The following is a 22,814-nucleotide window of genomic DNA, read 5'->3' on the forward strand; positions in this document are numbered from 1 at the left end:
ATCTCTTACCTCCTCACCTGGCCCACCTTCAGGCGAACAGGTTGCGCAGGTGTGCGTCGACCACCACGTAGCAGCCCTGCAGATGTCCAGCAGGGGCAAACCAGACAGGAACGCCGTGGTAGCAGCGATCCCTCTGGTCGAATGGGCTCTTGGACGGTCGGGCAAGGGTCGGTTTACCAACCGGTGACAGTGCATGATGCAGCCAGAGAGCCATCTAGAAATGGAAGCCTTTGAGAGGGCCTTCCCTTGATTCACAGGTTCAAAGTTCACAAACAGCTGTGATGTCTTCCGCAGGCTCTTTGTGCAGTCCAAGTAGAACTTCAGTGCTCTAGCCATATCTAGCAAGTGCAAAGTCCTCTCGGCCGGCGACAAAGGCGACGGGAAGAAAACAGGTAACACCAAGGGTTCGTTGAGATGGAAGTCCGACGGCACCTTCGGCATGAAGGAGGGGTGCATCCTCGGCACCACCCTTCTCTCGTGGAGTGTCAGGTATTGAGGTTTACAGGAGAGGGCCTGGATCTCTCCCACTCGTTGTGCAGAGGTGATGGCCACAAGAAACGCTGTCTTCCATGACAGGAGCTTCAACGGTGCCGAATGCAGCAGCTCGAATGGCGGCCCCATGAGCCTGGTCAGCACCACTTTGAGTCCCCACGCCGGGGCCTTCACCGGCGGGAACGATCTGAATAGTTCTTTCATGAACTTCTTCACCAGGCGATGGGACCACACAGATGATCGCCCTGGAGTTCTTGTGTAGCAGGAGATAGCCGCCAGATGGATCTTGATGGAGGCATGAGCCAGCCCCGCCTTGGCCCGCAACAGCAAGTACGGCAGCACTTGAGGGGCCGTAATCCACACAGGGTTAATCTTCTGTATGCGGCACCAGACAGTGAACCTCTTCCCTTTGTGTCCATAGCACTTGAGAGTCGAGAACGCCCTGGCCTTTGCGAGCACCTCCTTGCAGTCTGCCGGGATATCGTACCCTCTGAACTCTAGTGCTGCAGGAGCCAGGCCTGCAGGTTCAGTGACCCCGGGTCGAGGATGGTGCCTCCTTCTCTGGCGAGAAGATCCGCGTCTGTCGGCAGTTTGACTGTGGGGGACGCTGACATGTCCAGAAGGTCCGGGAACCAAATCTGCCTCGGCCACACCGGTGCGACGAGGATCATCCTGCATCGGGACCGTCTGAATTGACTGATGAGTCGAAGTAGCAACGGCAACGGTGGGAACGTATACAGGAATAGGCCGTCCCAAGGGAATGAGAAGGCATCGCCTATGCTCCCTGGCTGGGGAAACCTGCTGATGAACCTCCGGCACTTGGCGTTCGTCGCTGTTGCGAAAAGGTCGATCTGGGGATTGCCCCATCGTCGGAATAGCAGATCCACTTGATCCTGCCGCAGCTCCCACTCGTGGCACAAGCTCAGCTCCCTGCTGAGTGAGTCAGCGATGGTGTTCTTTATTCCTGCCAGATGGAAAGGTACCTGAAACATCCTTTGGGCGACGGCCCAGTGCCACAGATCCTGTGCTTCCTTGGATAGGGCTGGGGATCTGGTGCCCCCCTGCTTCCGGATGTAGAACATCGTGGTGGTGTTGTCGGTGAAGACCCTCACCACCTTGCCCTTGAAGGACAGAAGGAACGACCTGAGGGCCCAGAACACGTATCGGAGCTCCAGGACATTGATGTATAGTGACCTCTCTTCCGGGAGCCAAAGGCCTCTTGCTTGGAGATCTCCGGTGTGCGCTCCACATCCCTCCAGGGAGGCGTCCGTCGTCACCGTCTCATGATGTGCCGGGCTCTGGAAGTCCATGCCCACCGCAAGATGCACGTGGGTGCCCCACCACCGGATCGCTTGGCGGAAAGTCCCGTTGAGTGGCATCCTGTCTACGAAACTGCACGCTGCTTGCATCCAACGGGCGTCGAGGAACTCTTGCAGTAGTCGCATCCGCAACCTGCAAAGGCACACGAGGTAGATGCACAATGACATCATGCCGAGTAGGGACTTGATGGACCTCTCCCTGGCCGCGTCCATGGTCAATAGCCGTTGTACCTTGCCCAGGATGGCCTTCGTCCTTTCCTCCGACGGTGATGCCAATCGCGCCACTGTCTAGTATGGCTCTCAGGAACAGGGCGACTTGCAACGGTACCAAGTGGGATTTTGCGAAGTTGATCGAGAATCCCAGACCCGTGAGCAGTTGTACGGTCTTCGCTGTGTGATCGACGGCGAGTTCCCCTGACTTTGCTTGGATGAGCCAATCATCGAGGTAGGGGTAGACGTGGATCCCCTGCAGGTGCAGCCGCACCACCACTGGTGCCAGGCACTTGGTGAACACCCTGGGCACCGACTTCAATCCGAAGGGAAGGGGCTTTAACTGTTAGTGCCACCCCTGGACCACGAATCGTAGGAATTTGCGGTGTCCCTTTAGAATGGGGATGTGGAAGTAGGCATCCTCCAAGTCCAGCGATGATAGGAAATCGCCTTCCTCCAGCTGTCCCAGCATGTGCTGGAGGGTGACCATCCAGAATTTCTGAGACTTGATGTACTTGTTTAGAGGATGAAGGTCCAGGATGGGTCGCCAATCGCAGGTCTTCTTCCGGATGAGGAAGTACCGCAAGTACACTCCAGAGACTTTTTGGGACGAGTTCTATGGCTCCCTTTCTTAGCATCGCTACTACCTCCAGAAGTAGTTGTGGGACGTGGTTTTCCTTCCTGGCCACGGGTGGCATGCGGGGGCACCTTCTCTGAAATTCCAGGGTGTGCCCGCAGGCCAAGGCATCCAGCACCCAACGGTCGGTGGAGATGGACTCCAACACGCTGATGAATTTCGCCAGCCGGCCTCCAACCAAGGGTGCTCGGGTCAGGGCCCGACGCCACGGCCGGTTCAGTCCTGTTTCATCGCAGCCTTGCCACCTTGGTGACGACGTGATCCTCCTGTCTTGCCGCGTCCTCTGTAGGCTTCCTGCGACGAGGAGCGGGCCGCTTGGCAGTATGACGAGGAACCGCCGCCGAATCCTTTGGAGGCACCTTGCTTGCCTCTGGAGTTCCAAAAGGACGGCCAACGTTGTTGAAGAACACCCAGGGCCCGAGCCGTCTCGGTGTCCGCCTTGATGGCCTGCAGTGACTCCCCCACTGTCTTGCCGAACAGGTTGTTTCCATCCAAGGGCATGTGCAGAACCCGGGTCTGCACCTCCTGGCGGAAGTCGCTGGCCTTAAGCCAACCACGCCAGCGAAGGCAACCGCCGTTGCCCATCTGACGAAAGCCGGTGTTGGCGATGTCTGTGGCCACCGTAATGGCATGGTCCGAAGCCATCTCGCCTTCCTGCAGGATCTCTAGGGCCTCAGCCCTCTCGTCGTCCGGGAAGAAGTCCAGCAGGGGAGCGATCTTGAACCACAGTTCCCTGTCATAGCGTGCCACGATCGCGAGGGCGTTGGCCGCTTGAATAGTCGTTGCCGCCGACGAGATGACCCGTCGTCCCATGGTGTCCAGCTTGTTCCACTCACTGTATGCTTTCTTCTTGGCAGCCGCGGAGACCACTGAATCCGGGGACGGCTGTGCCCTAAGGCACATAGGGGCCGAATCCAGGACTCTGTACTTTCTCGTACCGGTCTCTTAGCAGGAGCCGTGGACGGGTGCTTCAGGAGCCCCAGCCTCTCGTCCCAGATGTCATCCAGTAACGGGACTGAAGGGACAGTCTTCCTCTTGGCCTCCCGCCGTTGGTAGAGGAAACCTTCATTCTTCTGTTCTTCGGGGCAGAGCTGGACGAGCTCAGATGCCATGGCAATCATGGCGTGGAACAAGCCAATCTTGTCGGGGCAGAGGAGGCCCGCAGAGGTGGTAAAGGGAGGTCCATCCCGTCATGACCACCGTCGTCGTCCGTCCCCGTCATCGCCGTCTCCATTCCCGTCTCATCCTTCCGTGGAGGGGAATGAGGGGAATGAGGTGAAGGCTGACAAGGCTGACAAGGCTGGAAGGGGGATGGGTTTGCCTCCACTTGCTGGGTGGGCTTCCCGACGGTCCAGGCTCTGCTCGGTCGTCCGCTGGTGGTAAGGGCAACTTTGTCCTTATCTCCGTACACAAGGCCTGAAAAGCCATCAAGATCGCTCCTGAGTTGTCTTGTGGCATAGGCACCAGTTGCGACGGGAGCGACTGTTGGGGAGTAGGATCCTCTGTCTCCTCCACAGTCCGCGACTCCTCGTCGGCACTGTCGCTTTCCTCGTCCGCCTCGTCGGGATCCCTCCCATAGGACTGGACCTCCTCGAACTTCTTGTCCAGGATCTTTGCGATGCCAGCCAGGTCATCTTCACAGGTGGTATCTATGTCCATAATGTCTACCGTGCCCCCCCTCTTTCTCCACCCGGGGTTTCACAGGGGTCTTATCAATAGGCTGAAAAGAGGATTCCCTCCGTGGTGGCAAGGAAACTCTAGGCCCGGAGGTCGTCTCCACTGGAATAGCCTCTGCAGGCTTTACTAGGGCCACCATGACTCCAACGATCGAGGCCCTAGCCGGGTGAATCAGGGCCTTTGCGACTTTGGGCATGCCTGAGGCCTTCACTTTGGGGGAAGGGTTGCTACCTCGCTCCCCCTCGGCTGCCGCCGTCGGGATCGACCGGGGCTTCTCCCGAAGCTTACCCGGGTTCTCCGACTTCCTTTTCCCTGAGCCAGAGCGTTGATTCATGGTTAATGGCGCTGGTGACATTGCGCCCTGCCTGGCAGCCAAAGAGCCCGACCCATCGGCGCTCCCGGTGCCCGCTGACTCTCGGTGCTTTGTCTTCTGTTGGGCGCCTGTCGCCGGAGCACCCTCAAAGGTCTTAGAAGGCCGCTCGGACGACTTCTCCTCATCTGCTGCTGGGCTCTTCCCCTCCAGCAAGTTGGTGAGTTGAGTACGACGATCTCTCATTGTCCGTTCGGACATATTCTTACAAAACGCACAGTCCTTTTCCACGTGCGATTTGTTGTCATGAAGGCAGTAGAGGCACCGAGAGTGCTCATCTTCCTTGAAAACATTTTGTAATCTGCATTCAGGGCAGCTCCTGAAAAGCTTGGATCCGGGTGTCGTGTTTACTTTGTCCTGGGCCATGTCCACGCGGGTTGGGCCTCAAAGATCTTCTGGAATCCTCCAAGAGGTGAAACTCGACGAAAACTTGCCCTTGAGGGGCGTAAGAAAAATCCAAAACGGGTCCCCGTTGATCAGAAGTAGAAACGGTGGAGCTTGAGGCGCGATTGACCGAAAAAATGAGTAAACTCTTTAAAAGAAAGAAATTTAAAAATACATTACATTTTTTAAAAATAAATAAATAAATCGCAAAACACAGTAAAAGCTTGAGAGCTATAGCACGAGGACTCCCAACACTTGAACGTGCGGTACAAATCTGAAGATGGCTGCCAGAGGAGGGGCTTAGGTAGAGGGCAGTCATTGGCTGGGGGCAGTATGACCCAGAGGCGAGTGATTGGTTATTAGGAGAAAGACAGTTCAGAATGAAACTGATGTTTTCTTTACCGAGGATTTCCAGCCTGACGAGGGGGAATATTCATGAGCATGTGAATCCATGCCAGACCCCATGCTGTAGAACCATTGTTGAAGTAGGGACAGGACAGGCCTAATTTCTTTTAATAAAACTTCCAATTACAAACCTGACCTCATACATCTCCTGAGTCTTAACAGACTACACAACAACCCACAGGCCACCGGGGACTGATGGGGGAGAAATACCCATCCTCCCCCTAAAGAATGTAATTCGTGGCGCTTATAATAGAGTCCCGGAACACAAACATGAACACTGACCTTCCCGGGCCACCATCTACAGCAGTGGTATTCAAACTGTGGGTCGCGACCCCCTAGGGGTCCGCGGGTGCATCCCAGGGGGGCCCTGAGAGCTCAGCATGAAAAAAGATTTTTTTTTTTTTTTTTAGATTGGAAGAAATGGGCAGGGGTGGCCCACATGGGCGGGCTGAAGCATGAAACTGTCTCAGGCAACAATGAAAAAGTGGCCCACAGTTGTAAATGGATATTCATTCCTTTAGTCACAGACTGGGCCTCATTACTACTATGGCGGACCAGTAACAACGGTGCTGGTAAGCTACCGGCACCGTTGCTACCGTTCCGCCATAGTAAGAGTTGTGCTCGTGGGTGCTTGACAGCCCCCGCCAGGTCTGACCTCAGCTCGTCGGATGCACCGGCACCGGTATTAACGGTGCCGGTGCATCCGAGCTCCCCCTTCCCATTTGAGCCATATGGGGCTCAAATGGGAATGGGGATGGGGATCTACCGGCACCTTCGAAAGGGCAATTATCATGTCCGCCTAACTCGGCATGACCTAGTAATTGCCCATTCGCGGGTGCTAGACCCGGATGCAACTCCAGTGGCAGCCGTGCCGGTTTTACCGGCACAGCTACCGCCAGAGTAGTTATGAAGCCCACTGTTTCAATAGTACCCAAAGGGGTGCTTTGTGTTAAAATGTAAGTAAATTGTGATATATTCAGCAACAATGGTCAACATTACTAACTGCATAGTGGCCCCTCACCCATTATGGAGGAGCTAAGGAGCCAGCCCAGTGAAACAGTGAGCACTCCCTCAGCTGCTTTATCCAGCTAATGGAGTGCTCCTGGGCTGGCTGAACTGTCAAAGGGAAACACTGTTTCCCTTTGACAGTTCAGTTTAGTTCCCCAGCCGCACATGCTCACTGAGCCATGCAAGTGCTGGGGCGTTTTGCTTCGCCAGCATTGCATAGCTCATTGGAAATGCTGGCTGGGGCACTGCATGTCTGTATGTCCGAGGGGGAGCTCCTGCGCCTCCTCGCACATACGGACAGAGCAGCTGGAGCAGCACCCACACACAGGCCAATGCAGAAGGTACGTTTATGTTCATTGTTTTTATTTAAACATGTGTATGGATGCGTTATGAGTGAGTGTATGGTGATGGATGCTCATGTGAATGATAGAGTGATTGCTGTATGAATGTGCAGCGCCTTGCATATACACATAATCATGTTCATTGTGTTAGGACCAGTGGGGCCCAGGGGACAGGGAGGGTATCTTTTTACCGGACATCTATCATTCAAAACCCTCTGCCTTGTCCACAAGGCTTTCTGGGGCCTCGGTCCAAAATACCTTCAGCTATTCCTCCGCAAATACCTCCCCTCTCGAGCTCTTCACTCCTCTACCTCCAACTCCCTCAGGGTCAGTCGTTTATCAAAGAAACGAGCTGGGGGTAGATCTCCGTCTTCGGCTGGGGCCTCCCTCTGGAACAGCGCCCTGCCACTCTAAAACTTGAGGAGAACCATCTTTCTTCCTGCACTTATCAGACCTACCCTGTCTGCTGCCTTAAACGTAGCACTTGCAAATTGCTGGCTGCACTACCACTGTTTGTTGCCTTTATTATTTATTTATTGTTATTTATCTGTTTCTCCTCTGCTTCGCACTTTCCACTTCTCCCCCCTTCCATGCACTTTTCCCCTCACACTTGCGCGTTCTCAATGTCACTGGGCCTAGTAAGATCGCCGTTTTATTCTCCTCTGTTCCCCTCCCTTGCCTTGTCACGCTCTGAAACACTTGTGTACGAGCGCAATAGAAATAAAATATCAATGCCTGCCCCCTGGACTCCCAGCAACAATTGCAAACTGTTTGGCTATTTACCCATTTTTTGTTAAAAGTATGCTCTACAATGCAACATTTTAACCTATTATTTAAAAAAAAATTCACAGGGGGAAACCCCCCCGAACCTCCCATTAATGCCCCTCCACTTAAAAAAGATTCACCAGCCGCCACTGGCCCTCAGACTGTATTGGGAACGGGATGGGGGAACCGAGGGACTATGGTGGGAGCACAATGGGCGGGAACCATGGGATAGTGATGGGAGCAGAGTGGGGAGAGCCCTGGGTGTGTGATGGGGTGGGGAGAGACCAGCGACTGGGTAGGAGTGGGATGAGGGAGCCCAGCGACTTTGATGGGAGCAGGTGACGGCGCGCAATATATACTGTCCATTTGGCATTTCTGGGGGGTCCCGACCTGCCCAAATTTTGCTCAGGGGGGCCCTGGCCAAAAAAGTTTGAAGACCACTGATCTACAGTATGTGATGTGCCAGTGTGAACAGGGTGACGGGGCTTAGTCCACTACTGCTACCTTTCCAGTTTAAACACATGCCACAGGTGGGGAAGATTAGGCCAGTGTGGTCAGGGAAAGAGATCTAATCCTGGTAAAGAGGGGGATATAACCAGGAGACAGGAAGTGTGTGTTATTTGGGTGAGGTCAGAGATGGAGGACGACCAAGAGACCAGCAGGAGGGAAGAAGTAGTGGGGGACTGTGGAGGCCATTAGTGCAGCAGGTGAGGTACTGGACAGAGTTGAAAAGGTATTGCAGAGTGAGTGTGCATGATTGTGTGGCAAGGAGGAGTGATTGTGAAGCAGAAGTTACTGGGAGAAAGGAGGGTGTTTGAGTATTTTTTTTTAGGTAGGAGGGAGTGGTAGTGTGGAGGAAGGCATAGGAGTGTGGAGGAAGGAGAAGTAATATCGAAAATGGCAGTAAGACCTAGGAGGAGTGAGAACGTCGAAAGGACAGAAGATTAGTGGGAGGAGGGATGCAGAGTGTAGAAGAAAGAGTAGAAAAGGGACATGTGAAAGTGTTAGACGGGGCCTGAATCAAACAGGGTATTTGCAAGCTACCATCCCAATTCCCATTAGAACACTAACCGTGTGTAGGAATGGTTAGGAAGTCCCCAAGGGAGCTTAGTAAGATAATGCTGGCAGCGTTTAGGCACCCTTTAGTGGTCAAACATCTGTACATACTACCCCTGAGCCCCCCTCTCGCTGCGTCTGCATCCTCCTCTTGATGCGCCCCTGTTTCTGCGTCTGCGTCCCCCTCTTGCTGCGTCCCTCTTGCTGCATCTGCGTCCCCCTCTTGCTGCCTCCTTCTCGCTGCACCCCCCTCTTGCAGGAAAAGAAGGGACGAGCAGGGCACAGGAAAAGAAGGGACGAGCAGGGCACAGGAAAAGAAGGGACGAGCAGGGCACAGGAAAAGAAGGGACGAGCAGGGCACAGGAAAAGAAGGGACGAGCAGGGCACAGGAAAAGAAGGGACGAGCAGGGCACAGGAAAAGAAGGGACGAGCAGGGCACAGGAAAAGAAGGGACAAGCAGGGCACAGGAAAAGAAGGGAAAATCAGGGCACAGAAAAAGAAGGGACAAGCAGGGCACAGAAAAAGAAGGGACAAGCAGGGCACAGGAAAAGAAGGGACAAGCAGGGCACAGAAAAAGAAGGGACACGCAGGGCACAGAAAAAGAAGGGACACGCAGGGCACAGAAAAAGAAGGGACACGCAGGGCACAGAAAAAGAAGGGACACGCAGGGCACAGGAAAAGAAGGGACACGCAGGGCACAGAAAAAGAAAGGACAAGCAGGGCACAGAAAAAGAAAGGACAAGCAGGGCACAGAAAAAGAAAGGACAAGCAGGGCACAGAAAAAGAAAGGACAAGCAGGGCACAGAAAAAGAAAGGACAAGCAGGGCACAGAAAAAGAAGGGACAAGCAGGACACAGGAAAAGAAGGGACAAGCAGGACAGAAAAAGAAGGGACCAGCAGGACAGGAAGAGACGGGACCAGCAGGACAGGAAGAGACGGGACCAGCAGGACACATGGAGAGAAGGGACCAAACTGAGAAAGTGGCAACAGGCAGGACACGGAGAAAGGAGGGGCAGGCAGGACACGGAGAAAGGAGGGGCAGGCAGGACACGGAGAAAGAAGGGGCAGGCAGGACACGGAGAAAGAAGGGGCAGGCAGGGCACAGAGAAAGAAGGGGCAGGCAGGGCACAGAGAAAGAAGGGGCAGGCAGGGCACAGAGAAAGAAGGGGCAGGCAGGGCACAGAGAAAGAAGGGGCAGGCAGGGCACAGAGAAAGAAGGGGCAGGCAGGGCACAGAGAAAGAAGGGGCAGGCAGGGCACAGAGAAAGAAGGGGCAGGCAGGGCACAGAGAAAGAAGGGGCAGGCAGGGCACAGAGAAAGAAGGGGCAGGCAGGGCACAGAGAAAGAAGGGGCAGGCAGGGCACAGAGAAAGAAGGGGCAGGCAGTGAGAAACTACAAAAACAAAGGAATAGAGAAATGCAGCAAGAGAAGGAAAGGGAGAGGTAGAAGTGAGAGCTTGGGAATGAGAGAAGAGTAAGGCACGTGAGAGAGCAGGACACGGCAGGCAGAAAGCAAGAAGAGTCGATGAAAAGAAAGGCATGACATTAGAAGACAGGAGGAGGGAGAGCAGCAGCCATAGCAAGCAGTGCACAGGTGAAGAGAGAGGAGACCACGGCGGGAACTTAAGAAGGGAGGGGGGAGGCAGAGAAAGAGAAGGCAACCGTATGAAAAAATAGAGCAGATGGAGAGAGACGGGAAAGATGAAGACTGACAACGGTAGACATGGGGAAAGAAACGGCGAAAGGTAGATCGAAACTAAGACAGAAGGAAGGAATGTACGGTGTGGAAGGGGAAAGGGGAATCATTTGTGGAGAGAGGCGGGGAGAGTAACAAAGAGAACGCAGAGAGCCAGGGGAATTACCAAATCAATTAAGCACTAATTCAGGAAGTAATTTCCCGATTGCCTCTTACCATCTAAGTGTATCTTTAATTTCTCCGGCAATGAGCCTCATTGGGCGCGCGCTCTGACACACTCTATCGCCTGAAATGAGTTTACAAGTATCTCTTTTTGATTGGCTCTAGAACGCTATTTTCTTCACAGTTCGTTACCACTGTATCCAAGTGCTGAGAGACACTTAATGACACTGGTAGCTTGCTGATTACCAGCTCGCAATGAGCTAACTGTGGCTGCACGAGAAGACGGAGTAATCAGCACAGCGGCAATTCGGTCAACACGCGCCCTGCCAAATGAGGTCGGAGAGTGAGCAAGCGCTCCCAGGCTACCTGGCACAGAGGCCACTAGAATGCGCGCTCGTTACAAGGAATGCAAGGAGTACGCGCTTGGAATGAGCAGGGCCACCTCTATATGAAAAGTGCAATCAGTGACCAAGAGACGATCGGGGGCCACATTAAAACAAGGGGACTCACCTCTGATTGACTGGCATTTGCCATGGCGTGGCGCCATCTTCTCTGCATGATTGCAGCCATTGTTATCCACAAAACTCGACTCTAAATGTATGCCTGCCGGCAAAACAAGCCCTCGAATCCACTGGACTGTACCGCTCTTGCCTCGGAGACAGAAGGCACAGTGTGGCTAGACACCACGGCACCTTGGACTCCACATCTTCAGAACTCGAAGCCTAGGCAGTTGATGTAGCTCGACACAAAATCGGTGGTATACATAGGACAGGCCCCCACTAACACATCTGTAATTGCAGTGACAGGGCTTCAGTCACTGTAGAACATGCAGTGCCAATGACCACTACTTGAGCAGTGAATGCACATAAGCATTCATCGTCCAGACCAATTGTTGCATTAAATATGGCACTATCAAATATAATTGCGGCAGTACATGCAGTTCCAGCACAGAGAACATGGGCTGTAAGATCACTCCCTGAACATATAACAAGAGTATTAAACACAACTTCAGCAGGTGCAGGTCATCGCATACTAAAAACTGAATTTTATTAGGAGTGACATCTAGCACAACAACCATAGCATTGCAGTTCAGACGATAAGGCAATCAAATTGCTACAAGCAGTGCTGGAAATGGAAATAAAAATACTGGTGAGCCCTCTCATCCTTGGAGATGCGGGCCTATGGGGAGGAGGGGGCAGGGTGTGGCCCCAGGCCAGGTCACCAATACAGTATCTCTTCATAGACCCCACTCCAGGCGATTTGGAAAAAAGCAAAGAGCATTATGGCAACATAAGAATGTCCACAGTTTCAAAGGAAGAAGTTACTTACCTGTAACTGTTGTTCTCCAGCATGGGTCTGGCATGGATTCACATGCTCATGAATATTCCCCGTCGTCAGGCTGGGAATCCTCGGTAAAGAAAAAACCAGTATCAGTTTCGTTTCTGATCTGTCTTTCGTAGTAATATCCAATCACTGGTCTCTGCGTCATACTGACCACAGCCAATGACTGCCCTCTACCTAAGCACCGCCTCTGGCAGCCATCTTCAGATTTGGAAGCACGTGAAGTGGCAGTATGACCAAGTGAAGAGCCGCAGAGGGGTAGGCGGGAGGGTTCGCATGTGAATCCATGCCAGACCCATGCTGGAGAACAACAGTTACAGGTAAGTAACTTGTTCCTTCTCCAGCATGGGGTCTGGCATGGATTCACATGCTCATGAATAAAGAATACATAGCAGTACACACATGCACAACCACGGGAGGTGGCAAAGGCTCAACATTAAGCAGTACATCCAACTCAACATTAAGCATCTTACCTCCTCACCAGGCTCACCTCAGGCGAACAGGTTGCGCAGCACTGCTTGGCCGACCCTGGACTCCTCCCTGGAATCCCGATCGACGCAGTAGAATTTCGTGAAGGTGTGCGTCGACCTCCACGTAGCAGCCCTGCATATGTCCAGCAGGGGCACACCAGAAAGGAACGCCGTGGTAGCTGCGATCGCTCTGGTGGAATGGGCTCTCGGACGGCCAGGCAGCGGTCGGTTTGCCAACCGATGACAGTACATGATACAGCCGGAGAGCCATCTGGAAATGAAAGCCTTCGAGAGAGCCTTCCCCTGATTGACAGGTCCAAAGTTCACAAAGAGTTGTGACGTCTTCCGAAAACACTTCGTGCGGTCCACGTAGAACTTCAGCGCTCTAGCCACATCCAGCGAGTGCAAAGTCCTCTCAGCCGGCGACGAAGGCGACGGGAAGAACACAGGCAACACCAAGGGTTCGTTGAGATGGAAGTCCGACGGTACCTTGGGCATGAAGGAGGGGTGCGTCCTGAGCACTACCCTCGTGTCGTGAAAAGTCAAGTACGGAGCCCTGCATGAAAGGGCCTAGATCTCTCCCACCCGTCGTGCGGAGGTGATGGCCACAAGAAACGCTGCTTTCCACGACAGAAACTTCAACGGGGCCGAGTGCAGAGGCTCGAACGGAGGTCCCATGAGCTTGGTCAGCACCACGTTGAGCTCCCACGCCGGGGCCAGAGCCTTCACCGGCGGGAACGATCTGAACAGTCCCTTCATGAACTCTTTCACCAGACGATGAGACCACAAGGACGTCCGGCCCGTGGTTCTGGTGTATCGGGAGATCGCAGCAAGATGAATCTTGATGGACGCGTGTGCCAGTCCAGCTTTGGCCAGCGTCAGCAGGTACGGCAGTACCTGGGGAGCCGTAATCCGTAGAGGGTTAATCTTCTGTGCGTGGCACCAGACAGAGAACCTCTTCCATTTGTGTCCGTAGCATTTAAGAGTCGAGGACGCCCTGGCCTTTGCAAGAACCTCTCTGCAGTCGGCCGGTATGTCGTATCCTCCAAACTCTAGCGCTGCAGGAGCCAGGCCTGCAAGTTCAGCGATTTCGGGTCGTGGTGGAGGATGGCGCCTCCTTCCCTGGAGAGAAGGTCCGCGTCCACCGGCAGCTTTATTGGCGGGGACGCTGACAAGTCCAGAAGGTCCGGGAACCATATCTGCCTCGGCCACGCAGGTGCGACGAGGATCATCCTGCACCGTGACCTCTTGAGCTGGTTGACGAGCCGGATTAGCAGTGGCAAAGGAGGGAACGCGTAGAGGAACAGGCCCTCCCAGGGGAACGAGAAGGCATCGCCCATGCTCCTCGCCTGGGGAAACCTGCTGGCGAACCTCCGGCACTTGGAGTTCGTCGCCGTCGCGAACAGGTCGATCTGGGGTGTGCCCCACCGTCGGAAGAGGCGATCCACTAGATCCTGCCGTAGTTCCCACTCGTGTCACGAGCGCAGCTCCCTGCTGAGTGAGTCGGCGATGGTGTTTTTTATCCCTGCCAGATGAAACGGCACCAGAAACATCCTTTGGGCGACGGCCCAATGCCACAGGTCCTGCGCCTCCTTGGACAGCGCTGGGGACATGGTTCCGCCCTGTTTCCTGATGTAAAACATGGTGGTGGTGTTGTCGGTGAAGATCCTCACCACCTTGCCCTTGAGGGACGGAAGGAAGGACCTGAGGGCCCAGAACACTGCACGGAGCTCCAGGACGTTGATATGGAGGGACTTCTCCGTCGGGAGCCAAAGGCCTCTCGCATGCAGATTTTCGGTGTGCGCTCCCCACCCTTCCAGGGAGGCATCGGTGGTCACTGTCTCCTGGTGATCTGGGGTCTGGAAGTCCATGCCCGCCGTCAGATGCGTGCGGTTGCCCCACCACCGGACCGCTCGGCGGAAACTCTCGTCGAGTGTGATCCTCTCCTCGAAGCTGCCCGTCGTTTGGATCCAGCGCGCGTCCAGGAACTCCTGCAACGGGCGCATCCGGAGCCTGCACATGGGAATGAGGTAGATGCAGGAAGACATCATTCCGAGGAGGGACTTGATGGACCTCACCTTGGCCGCGTCGGAAACCAACATCCGCTGTACCTTGCCCAGGATGGACCTGGTCCTTTCCTCCGACGGGGAGGCCAGAAGAGACACTGTGTCGAGCTTCGCTCCCAGAAACAGTGCGTTTTGCGCGGGTACCAAGTGAGACTTGGCGTAGTTCACGGAGAATCCCAGGTCCGTGAGAAGTCGGACGGTCCTTGCCGTGTGATCCAGGGCGAGCTCCCTCGACTTGGCTCGGATGAGCCAGTCGTCCAGGTAGGGGTAGACGTGGATCCCCTCGCGGCGCAGCTGCGCCGCCACCGGTGCGAGGCACTTGGTGAATACCCTGGGGGCCGACCGTAGTCCGAAGGGGAGGGCTTTGAACTGGTAGTGACGCCCTTGGACCACAAACCTGAGGAATTTTCGGTGCCCCTTTAGGATGGGAATATGGAAGTAGGCATCCTCCAAATCCAACGACGACAGGAAGTCTCCCTCCTCCAGCTGACCCAGGACGTGCTGGAGGGTGACCATCCGGAACTTTTGCGCCTTGATGAACTTGTTCAGACGTCGCAGGTCCAGGATGGGGCGCCATCCCCCCGTCTTCTTCTTCACGAGGAAGTATCTCGAGTAAACTCCGGATCCCTGAAGTCTCTTTGGGACGAGTTCGATGGCGCCCTTCCTCAGCATCGCCTTTACCTCCAGGAGAAGTTGAGGGACGTGAAGTTCTTTCCTGGCCACGGGGGGGACGCGCGGACACCTTCTTTGAAATTCCAGCGCGTGGCCCCGGGCCAAGGCGTCCAGCACTCAACGGTCGGTGGAGATGGACTCCCACACGCTGACGAATCTCGCCAGCCGGCCTCCCACCGGGGTGCTTCGGTGGGGGCCCGACCCCACGGTCGGTTCAATCCTGCTTCGACGAGGCTTTGCCGCCTTGACCTCCTTGGCGACGACGGCGGGGTCCGCCAGACTTGCCTCGTCCTCTGTAGGCCTCCTGAGCCGACGAGCGGGCCGCTTGACGGTAGGTGGAGAAACCGCCGCCTGAACTTTTGGAGGCGCCCTTGCCTCCGCTGCTCCGAAAGGGCGTCCGTCGTTGTTGCAGAACTCCAAGGGCCCGGGCCGTCTCGGTGTCCGCTTTAATGGCCTGAAGGGAATCGTCTACTGTTTTCCCAAACAGGTTGTTCCCATCGAAGGGCATGTCCAGGACTCTGGTCTGAACGTCTTGACGGAAGTCCGTAGCCTTGAGCCATCCACGCCGCCTAAGGCAAACGCCGTTGCCCAACTGGCGGAACCCGGTGTCGGCGATGTCCGTCGCAACGGTAATGGCGTGGTCCGAAGCCACCTCACCTTCCTGCAGGATCTCCAGGGCCTCTGCCCTCTTGTCGTCGGGCAAGAAGTCCAGTAGGGGAGCCAGTTTGTACCAGAGCTCCCTGTCGTAGCGGGCCACGATAGCCAAGGCGTTGGCCGCTTTAATCGTCGTCGCCGCAGACGAGATGACTCTGCGTCCCATAGCGTCCAATTTCTTTCCCTCGCCGTCCGGTGGGGAAGTCGATGTGGAGGCCGCACCCCCCCCCGCTTTTTTCCTGGCCGCCGCGGAGACGACGGAGTCCGGGGTAGGCTGCGCCCGGAGGCACAGGGGGGCCGTGTCCGGGACCCGGTACTTCTTCTCGTACTGGTCCCTTCTAGCTGGCGTCGTGGAAGGGTTCTTGAGGAGGGTGAGGCCCTCATCCCAAATGTCGTCCAATAGAGGCACTGAGAGGACCGTCTTCCTCTTGGCCTCGCGCCGCTGATAAAGGAAACCTTCCTTCTTCTTCTCCTCAGGGCAGAGTTGGAAAAGCTCGGATGCCCTGGTGATCATGGAGTGGAACGATCCAATCTCGTCGGGCGGAGAAGCCCTGGTGGGAGGCGACGACGGTACATCCTCGTCGTCCGTACCCGTCGCTGCCGTGTCAGTCCCCGTATCATCCCCTCGGGTGGACGGGGAGGAGGGCTGGAAGGGGCGCGACGGCTGAAAAGGAGGCGGAGGGTGGATCCTTCTTTTCTTGGTAGGGGGAACACCAGAAGGTCCCGGTTCTGGGTCCCCTGACGGGAGAGGTTCCGTCGGCAACGGTAGTCTCGTCCTTATCTCTGAGCATAAGGACTGTATAGCCAACAAAATGGCCGCCGAGCTGTCTCGCGGCGCTGGCAGAGGGGAATCCGACGGGCTATCAGGGGCCCCGTCGGTACCCTCGATGATGTCGTCGTCGCCTGCGTCGGGATCCGAGGCCGTGGCTTAAGACTTCGACCAGCTCCTCCTCCGAGGTTGAGGCCGAATCTACGACGACGCCCTGCCCCCCCTTTTTCTTCCCCACGGGGGATTTCACGGGGGCCCTATCGATGGGCACAAAAGAGGACTCCCTCCGAGGTGGCAGGGAGACTCTGAGCCCCGAGGTCGCCACCACTGGTGTAGCCCCCACAGGCTGAGCCAGGGCCGCCGCGACAGTTTCGATAGAGGGCTTGGCCGGATGGATTAAGGCCTTCACCACCTTAGGTGCGCTCACCGCCTTATCCTTGGAGGGGGGGACACTGCCTCGCTCCCCCTCCGATGGGGCCTTCGAGCTCGACCGGGGCCTCTCCAGGAGCTTCGCCGGGTGCTCGGCCTTCCTCTTACCCGACCCAGAGCGTTGGCTCATGGTTGATGGTGCCGGGGAGGGTGCGCCCTGCCTGGCGCCCGTAGAGCCCGACCGTTCGGCGCTCCCGGTGCCAGCGGACTCGCGGTGCTTTGCCTTGTGTTGGACCCCCGTCGCCGGGGCGTCCTCAAAGGTCTTAGAAGACCGCTCGGATTTCTTCTTCTTCTTCTCGCCTGACGGGCTCTTCCCTTCCAACCAGTTGGCGAGACGTTGATGGCGGTCCTTCATGGTCCGCTCCGACATGTTGCCGCAAAACGCACAGTCCTTCTCCACGTGCGTCTTGTCCTCATGTAGGCAGTAGAGGCAAAAGGAGTGTTCGTCCTCCTTAAAGGCGTTCTGCAGCTGACATCCAGACCCTGAACAGCTTTCCGGGCGTCGAGCATCCCTTCTCCTGGGCCATGTCCGGGCCTGAGAAACTTCTGGAGTCCTCCAAGAAGCGTAGCTCGACGAAATCTTCACCCTTGAGGGGCGCAGACGAATCCGACACGGGTCCCCGTTGATCGGATGGAGAGTCGGTGGAGCTTGAGGCTCTTTTGACCGAAAAAACGAAGTTTTTGAGAAAAAACGTGAAAAAATAGCACTAACGCTCGAGAGCAATAGCACGAGGATCCCAACACATGAACGTGCGGTAAAAATCTGAAGATGGCTGCCAGAGGCGGTGCTTAGGTAGAGGGCAGTCATTGGCTGTGGTCAGTATGACGCAGAGACCAGTGATTGGATATTACTACGAAAGACAGATCAGAAACGAAACTGATACTGGTTTTTTCTTTACCGAGGATTCCCAGCCTGACGACGGGGAATATTCATGAGCATGTGAATCCATGCCAGACCCCATGCTGGAGAATTTGACATGTCTTCTAGTGATTCAGTAAGAAACCCTTTTGAGCGTATCATGCAAGTTGGGCTCTACAGTTTTGAGTGGTCACACTACTCACCCTAAGGAAAAAAAAAGGCACATTGCAGGACATATATACCCAGTTTGGACAGCTCCAACTAGTACGTGAGGCTTTGGCTGTTTCTGTATTCAGTTTCCCATGTTGAGGCTACTGCAAGTGTCTGCTTGTTGAAACGAGGGTTGCTCGTGCATGTGATTACTCAGTTTTAGGACAGATCTTGCTGGGTGGGTCCTGCTCAGAATTATCACATGCCCAAGCAATCCACTCTGCAACGAGCATACCGTATTCAGAAGGCTCGGCAGCGCTGCAGTCTCGTCTGAAAACCTCTTGCTATTTGCATGCCCGTACGGTTATGCAGCTTCAGAGCAGATCTGCGAGTGCCATGGGCAAGCACCTCTGGGGACAGGGCAGCGACAGGTCTTGTTCCGGCCCATTTCCTGCACTGGGTACCAAGAGGTGCCAGCAGTCTCACATTCCTAAGAAGTAAACCCAGTAGAAAATTACACAAAACCCAGACTAATACATCTATTGCTAAGAACCCAGAGCTACAAATGCAGAGAAAGGACAAAAAAAAAAACAAGCTCTAAATGCAGTGCCAGAATTCACATCACCCTTATTAAATGGGAGCCAACAACCACACCACTCGGCGCTATACAGCACCAACTACAACTTGAGTAGAGTACTTTCAGTACAAACATACACAAAACTTGAAAAGTAAACTGTATGCACAAAACCTTATTTACCAGTAAACGCGGTTCCAAAATACAGCACAGCCAGATCATTAAATGCGGTGGCAGCAATCAGACCAACTGGAGCAGGCCAGCACACAAGTTCTGAAAGACTAACCACATGGCTAGCATATATGTCCTGGGCTTCATACACAGGTCCCGAATGCACCCACCCCTGAGCAGTAAATGCAGGGCCATAAGCGACCTACTCAGAGTGGCAAATATAGTGAGTGCCCACATAACTATGAACAGTAAACATTAGCAATAAATGAATAACTCTGAAAAGTGAGCCCATGATGGCCTAAGCAGTAAAAGTAGTGTGAACACACAACACACTGAAATATGATATGATATGGCATTTATAACGCACCTATACACGAGTGTTTCAAGGCGCGCCGAGGCAAGGGAGGGGAACAAAGGGTGGACGGACAACGATACTACTGGCCAGGTATCATTCAGATCGCGCAAGTGCGTGGGAAGGGGGCAGGGACAGTTAAGTACATGGCACAAGATGTTAACGCCAAGTAAGTACCGGCCAGCATCTGGGAAGTGCATGTGTAAGTGCAGACATCAGGTGTCAAGGGCTGGGAGGGGGACTGTAGGGGAAACATTCCCCAAGTGTGGGGGTAGCCAGGTGGGCAGTACAGGCGTGAGACGCTGGCGGGGGAGGGACCTGGGCCCGAGATCAGAGGGTGTCCAGGTAGCCAGTGCAATTTCAGTTACAGCTAGGAAGTCCGCTGAGGAGAGGATAAAAAGCAGAGTAAAGAGAAAGGTTTTGAGGTGCTTCCGGAACCAGAGATGGTTCTCCTCAAGTTTAAGGGAGGCTGTACCAGAGGGAGGCACCAGCTGAGGAAAGAGATCTACCACCAACTTCTTGCTTAGAGAAGCGACTGACCCTGAGGGAGTTGGAGGCGGATGAGCGAAGAGCTCGAGAAGGAAGATATTTAGGAAGATAGAGTTGAAGGTATTGAGGCCTCAGGCCCCAGAAGGCCTTGTGGACAATGCAGAGGGTTTGTTGAAGAATAGGTCCATAGACTAAGTCCTAGCACGCAAAGATAACTGGAGCAGTAACACAGTGGCACCCACATCATCCGAGCAGTAAACATGATTAGCAAGCAAATGCACCACCCTAAGACGACCAGGAGGGCAAAAAAGTGCAAAAAAATAAAATAAAAAAGAAACCTTTCCAACAGAGTTACATCATTACATCAGTATCAATTTGGAGTTTTAGTCCCTTTACTAAAACAAAATCATGCACAAAATCCATTCAAAAAGAACTAAAACATTTCATAATAAACAGATGTTCAAAATGATATTCAAGACTGCATATACAACATCCTGAAATAAATTCAGTATATGATATCCCACAATTCTTTTAATTTTGCCTAAATAATCAGTTGTTGCCTTTCAAATGGACATTTCACTGAATGCCAGGAGAAAAACATACGTAGATTTTCCAGTCACTTTTGACTTTTTCGAAATCAATCAATCTTCATCAACGTTGCAAGCCTCTGCTGGAAGAGAGGGGGTGTTCCCGTGTGAATGCACCGACCTGTGTGTGCAGCATCCCGAGGACTGTGGACTATCATATAATGAACTCATGCAATCATTCGATCTAGGCAACTTGTTTTCTTTACTATTGTGTAGTTTCGATCTGAAATACTTCAATCAGCACTACAGACTAGATATTTTTTGTACCTATACATTTATGGTAAACATTTATGTTGACTTTCCTAGCAATGGGTGTAGCTAGAATGAATGGGTGCAGGACACAAAACCCAAAGAGAAGTAGCGGTGGACAAGGAAACATCAAAAATACAAGTTAAAATTTTGCAACGGAAGAAACTCTATGAATGCAACACGCAGTTAGGCTAAAGAAGAAAATACACATTTTACACCTAAACAAGGTTTTCTTCTTTCTCCCTCTTCATCACATTTCTGGAATTGCTCCTTTGTTTATCTTGTCAAAGGCAAGGAGCAGAACATTTTCTCTAAGTGCCTTGGAAAAAGGTGAGTCCGCTGCTAACACTTAAGAATTTCTCCTTCGACAAAACCACACAAGGAAGACATTTTTCTAGAATTAGGTTCTTGGCATTTTCAATACATGGCTTCTCAGAAGTGGAACCTATGAAGGGCGCATGATTTGCACAGCTTTAGCACAGTAAAGATAGGACATTGGGAAATGCGAGGTGGCTCGTGCATGGAGTGGCATGCACATCAGTGGCAAGGGGATCAGAGTGTGGGGGGAGAGAGCGCAGCTGCTGCCCCCAAAACAGAGCTGCCATCTGCCACCCGCGGTCTGCGACATGTCACCTTCGCAGGCTCATTTGTACTTCATTAACCGCCATTGACTTAACAAGATTTATGCAAATGGCACCATAGGAGCCAGTGAACTCCCACCACAATCAAGTGATTATGCATGTACAATTCTCTACAGCAATGAAACATTAATCCGGAAAGCGCCCCAGCACCACACAGCACAGACCCCTCCCGCTCACGATTTGTGGCTTCGAGCATGATCCAGCCTTTCCTTAACTTGGCGACCCTTGTTTTGTGTAAAGAGCTCGGTCTGGTAAGTAAATCTAGGCCAAAATGATCACGTTTGGTTACCCTTTTGTAAGAGCAGTTGCCCTGAGAGTTCAGGATTGCGGTCCACTGGTAGAGGAGAGTCCCAGTACTGGAACATGAGATCGTAATGTAGGGCACCACTGGCCTGCAATTGAAGAGATGCATGGCGCCCAAGCAATGGAGTAGGAGGGCTGTGGTTAGTTACGACTGAGTATAATTGCAGAGCAGCGTGTGTTAAAATTGTGCAGCAAAAGATACAGCAGGTTGGTACGGAGCTGGCATTCCCTCCATAGTACTTGCTATCATCATACCTGATCTACAGTACTGACCCTTTTCAGTTCTGAACTGAGTACATCATCTAGCTAGACACGGCACCTTCTCAAAAAAAAGCTTGCGTCATCTAGCACAGTTTCCGAGACTTTCAGAAACTTCTCCGCTCAGCGGTGTGTGTGTGGCTAATACTAGTGCTAATATGTAATAACCGTAATAATGGTATTAATACTCTTAATAATGGCATATCCAATGTAATGAGTTCCTCGCCTGCCAGAACTTCACGGTGTGCAAAGGCAACCTTTCTTTCCTCCTCTTAGGTAAGACAACGGCCTCCGTCTGCTCACTCATGAGCGATGCCTCTACTGCTGCCCTTCTCTTCATCAGATAAGGATAGCCAAACCACTCCTCTTATTCGCCTTAAGAACATGTCACTCCTCTTTCTTAGTCAAGTGCATTGCTGCGTCTTTCCTCCTCGATTGCAGCAGATTCAAACGTAGACTAATTGTATGCAAGACTATACAGTGGTAGCCAGTAAGCGACTACAAGGCCGCAAGAGGATGGACCTGCTGAGGAGGAGAGCTGCTCTTTGGGGTTCAGAGTCCCCCTCCCTTGGAATGCACATTTCCTAAATTGTCCATAGAGCTCAGCATGTGCATCAACTAGCCGAGATTATGTTTAATAGGGTTTTTATAGCAAGCAAACAGACAGACCACTGAAGAAGCGGGAGATTGAGTCAATTCCTAGAGCTGTTACAATCCAACACATAGGCTCGGCGGCTAGGCGTGTTGAGAGTAGGGCCACACCAAACGCCGAAACTCACCACTGCATCACATGGAGGTCTGATAACGGATGGCCAGAATGCGCTCTCTTATTATAAGGACTGGGCAACACTGAGCCCAATCAAAGCTAGAAGTCCTTCATTACCAAATTACAAACGAAGGCACGCAGATGACACAGGGCTATGGATTACCATCGCTAATTGCCTCATGGCTCCCATCCAGCAAACTGGGCCCCCCTCCGTCTGTTCCTGATCTCACCAAGGGCTCTTGAGCTGAAGCCGATTTACCCCCATTGGCCTGAGCAGCAAATAGGCCAATCAAAGTACCCTCTACAAAGGCAGCCTTTGAAGCCAGCTCAGTCGACGAAGGCGCCAAGCTCCATATGCAGGCCAGCCAAACGCACTTCATTAGGGGCTGTTGTCACATTGCAGCCTCTCCTCCCCTCGCCCTCCTTTCACCCCACCCCTTTCGGTCTATTCTAATGATCCCATTTTCATAGACACAGGAGCTGCCTCTAATTGA

At 53.5% G+C, this 22,814-nt stretch overlaps 1 protein-coding gene across 4 annotated transcripts in view; it reads right to left on the minus strand.

The window, feature by feature from the left end:
• AGAP1 (ArfGAP with GTPase domain, ankyrin repeat and PH domain 1) overlaps positions 1 to 22,814 on the minus strand; it is a 1,778,872-nt gene that overhangs the window by 763,799 nt on the left and 992,259 nt on the right. The gene's annotated exons all lie outside the window — the stretch shown is intronic.

Source organism: Ambystoma mexicanum, chromosome 9, assembly GCF_040938575.1.
Source record: "Ambystoma mexicanum isolate Mex_15411 chromosome 9, UKY_AmexF1_1, whole genome shotgun sequence".
NCBI lineage: Eukaryota > Metazoa > Chordata > Amphibia > Caudata > Ambystomatidae > Ambystoma > Ambystoma mexicanum.